Genomic DNA, 3,162 nt, shown 5'->3' on the forward strand with positions numbered 1-3,162 from the left:
TCTGGCAGTCTCTATGGGGGTGCCACAGGGTTCAATTCTTGGACCGACTCTCTTCTCTGTATACATCAATGATGTCGCTCTTGCTGCTGGTGAGTCTCTGATCCACCTCTACGCAGACGACACTATTCTGTATACTTCTGGCCCTTCTCTTGACACTGTGTTAACAACCCTCCAGGCGAGCTTGAATGCCATACAACTCTCCTTCCGTGGCTTCCAATTGCTCTTAAATACAAGTAAAACTAAATGCATGCTCTTCAACCGATCGCTGCCTGCACCTGCCCGCCTGTCCAGCATCACTACTCTGGACGGCTCTGACTTAGAATATGTGGACAACTACAAATACCTAGGTGTCTGGTTAGACTGTAAACTCTCCTTCCAGACTCACATCAAGCATCTCCAATCCAAAGTTAAATCTAGAATCGGCTTCCTATTCCGCAACAAAGCATCCTTCACTCATGCTGCCAAACATACCCTTGTAAAACTGACCATCCTACCAATCCTCGACTTCGGTGATGTCATTTACAAAATAGCCTCCAAAACCCTACTCAATAAATTGGATGCAGTCTATCACAGTGCCATCCGTTTTGTCACCAAAGCCCCATATACTACCCACCACTGCGACCTGTACGCTCTCGTTGGCTGGCCCTCGCTTCACACTCGTCGCCAAACCCACTGTCTCCAGGTCATCTACAAGACCCTGCTAGGTAAAGTCCCCCCTTATCTCAGCTCGCTGGTCACCATAGCAACGCCCACCCGTAGCACGCGCTCCAGCAGGTATATCTCTCTGGTCACCCCCAAAACCAATTCTTCCTTTGGCCTAACTCTCCTTCCAGTTCTCTGCTGCCAATGACTGGAACGAACTACAAAAATCTCTGAAACTGGAAACACTTATCTCCCTCACTAGCTTTAAGCACCAGCTGTCAGAGCAGCTCATAGATTACTGCAGCTGTACACAGCCCATCTATAATTTAGCCCAAACAACTACCTCTTTACCTACTGTATTTATTTATTTTGCTCCTTTGCACCCCATTATTTCTATCTCTACTTTGCACCTTCTTCCACTGCAAACCAACCATTCCAGTGTTATTTTTTTTACTTGCTATATTGTATTTACTTCGCCACCATGGCCTTTTTATATATTTTTTAATTTATTTATATATATATTTTGTTTGCCTTCACCTCCCTTATCTCACCTCACTTGCTCATATTGTATATAGACTTATTTTCACTGTATTATTGACTGTATGTTTGTTTTACTCCATGTGTAACTATGTGTTGTTGTATGTGTCGAACTGCTTTGCTTTATCTTGGCCAGGTCGCAATTGTAAATGAGAACGTGTTCTCAATTTGCCTACCTGGTTAAATAAAGGTGAAATAAAAAAACCTCTGGCAGTCTCTATGGGTGTGCCACAGGGTTCAATTCTCGGGCTGACTCTCTTCTCTCTATACATCAATGATGTTGCTCTTGCTGCTGGTGATTCTCTGATCCACCTCTACGCAGACGACACCATTCTGTATACTTCTGGCCCCTCTTTGGACACTGTGTTAACTAACCTCCAGGCGAGCTTGAATGCCATACAACTCTCCTTCTGTGGCCTCCAACTCCTCTTAAACGCAAGTAAAACTAAATGTATGCTATTCAATCGATCACTGCCCGCACCTGCTCGCCCGTCCAGCATCACTACTCTGGACGGCTCTGACTTAGAATACGTGGACAACTACAAATACCTGGGTGTCTGGTTAGACTGTAAACTCTCCTTCCAGACTCACATTAAGCATCTCCAATCCAAAATTAAATCTAGAATCGGCTTCCTATTTCGCAAAACAAAGCATCCTTCACTCATGCTGCCTAACATACCCTCGTAAAACTGACCATTCTACCGCTCCTCGACTTCGGTGATGTCATCTATAAAATAGCTTCCAACACTCTACTCAACAAATTGGATGCAGTCTATCACAGTGCCATCCGTTTTGTCACCAAAGCCCCATACACTACCCACCATTGCGACCTCTACGCTCTCGTTAGGGTGGCCCTCGCTTCATATTCGTCGCCAAACCCACTGGCTCCAGGTTATCTACAAGTCTCTGCTAGGTAAAGCCCCGCCTTATCTCAGCTCACTGGTCACCATAGCAGCACCCACTTGTAGCACTCGCTCCAGCAGGTATATCTCACTGGTCACCCCCAAAGCCAATTCCTCCTTTGGTCTCCTTCCAGTTCTCTGCTGCCAATGACTGGAACGAACTGCAAAAATCTCTGAAGCTGGAGGCTCATATCTCCCTCACTAGCTTTAAGCACCAGCTGTCAGAGCAGCTCACAGATCACTGCACCTCTACATAGACCATCTGTAAACAGCCCATCTATCTACCTACCTCATCCCCATACTGTATTTATTTATTTTTCTTGCTCCTTTGCACCCCAGTATCTCTACTTGCACATTCATCTTCTGCACATCTACCATTCCAGTGTTTAATTGCTATATTGTAATTACTTCGCCACCATGGTCTATTTATTGCCTTAACTTACCTCATTTGCACTCACTGTATATAGACTTTGTTTTCTTTTGTTCTACTGTATTATTGACTGTATGTTTTGTTTATTCCATGTGTAACTCTGTGTTGTTGTATGTGTCGAATTGCTATGCTTTATCTTGGCCAGGTCGCAATTGCAAATGAGAACTTGTTCTCAACTAGCCTAGCTGGTTAAATAAAGGTGAAATAAATTTAAAAAAATGTAAACGCATGCATGTGCACACACACAGTACTAGAATGCCTGCCATTTTGACCATTATCGATTTTGATTGATACAGTAAGTAGATTAAGTGTCTCTTACAAGGGCATTTTGCTTGATCAACCGTGAGCAACAATGCCATGGCTCTGAAAGATCTCTAGTCCTCTTCATCAGTCACTTGGCTTTCTGCTGCTGAGGTTGACAATTTAAAACACTAATGAGCAAAGCATTGCAACACACAGTATTTCATGTGAAAAAACGTCCTATTACAGAGGGGTAAGCCAAATAATATAAATTATGACAATCTCCTCTTCTGTCCAATGCAGATGGACAATGCACCATATTATAAAATGACATGCACCAACAACGACAAATCGACTTTCGAGCCACATGGGGCGCTGTGAAAGTAAATATATCTAGTTTTTAGCAATCCA

The sequence above is a fragment of the Salvelinus fontinalis genome, chromosome 4 (genome assembly GCF_029448725.1).
Source record: "Salvelinus fontinalis isolate EN_2023a chromosome 4, ASM2944872v1, whole genome shotgun sequence".
Classification (NCBI taxonomy): domain Eukaryota; kingdom Metazoa; phylum Chordata; class Actinopteri; order Salmoniformes; family Salmonidae; genus Salvelinus; species Salvelinus fontinalis.